Source organism: Sinocyclocheilus anshuiensis, unplaced genomic scaffold (assembly GCF_001515605.1).
Source record: "Sinocyclocheilus anshuiensis isolate Anshui unplaced genomic scaffold, SAMN03320099.WGS_v1.1 scaffold330, whole genome shotgun sequence".
In the NCBI taxonomy this organism is placed as follows: Eukaryota; Metazoa; Chordata; class Actinopteri; order Cypriniformes; family Cyprinidae; genus Sinocyclocheilus; species Sinocyclocheilus anshuiensis.
In genome coordinates this window covers 2129636-2130567 of record NW_015547689.1, presented here as the reverse complement: position 1 = coordinate 2130567, position 932 = coordinate 2129636, and positions in this window count along the sequence as shown.

Here is a 932-nt window from a genome sequence, read left to right as displayed (position 1 = left end):
TGCTATGTTTAGGCAAAAACTATACTGTCAAATAAAAATAAAGAAAATAAGAATAATCTATCTAACTACAAGCAACAGCACAAATAAATACAATAGAATAAAGATACAAATAAATAAAACAGTGATTTTCAGTGTTTTTTGGGTAGGTCTAACATTAGTTTTTAGGTACAGAAATTGAATAAAGTAATGAAATGTAAAACAGCACTGCGTTTAAACTGGCAAAGCTTAAATGAGTTTAGTTTAAACACAGATATCAACATGTGCTGTTCGGGTCTCACCTGTGCGCGCGCGCTATCAGCACCCAGGTGATGACGGAATAAATGACTGCTCATATTCCATCGTACGGCATTCGCATTGAACAAGAGTGAATGCTTTGTCCACATTTTTTTATTTTTTAATTGCTGTAACAGTGATTTTCATTTTTTTTTAGGTAGGTCTAAAATTAGTTTTTAGGTACAGAAATTGAATAAAGTAATGAAATGTAAAACAGCATTGCATATTTTACTGTATAAATTAAAGATGAATCTTTATTAAAGTTACAAAATCTATTCAATCAAGAGCAGTGAGTGATTTCTTTGTTGTTGCTGTTTGATTAATATTAAGAAAGTGCTGTCACTTTAAGAGAATGCACTAATCCAGTGCACTGATACAGTACTTTCAGCCGGCTATGTCTGCTATGGGATACTTACCAAGATGGGCATTTTTATATAATTTTTGTGTGAATTTGTCCATTTAAACACAATACTTCAGAGAGAGCTTAATATCTGCACGCATTCTGAGGTGCGGGTTTGTGCGCTTTGGATGAGCGCACGCACAAATCTTCTCACTGCCTCACGTCCTCTGGCTCTTAAAAGTTTAAACTGGCAAAGCTTAAATGAGTTTAGTTTAAACACAGATACAAAGTGTGATGTTCAGGTATCACTTGTGCACGA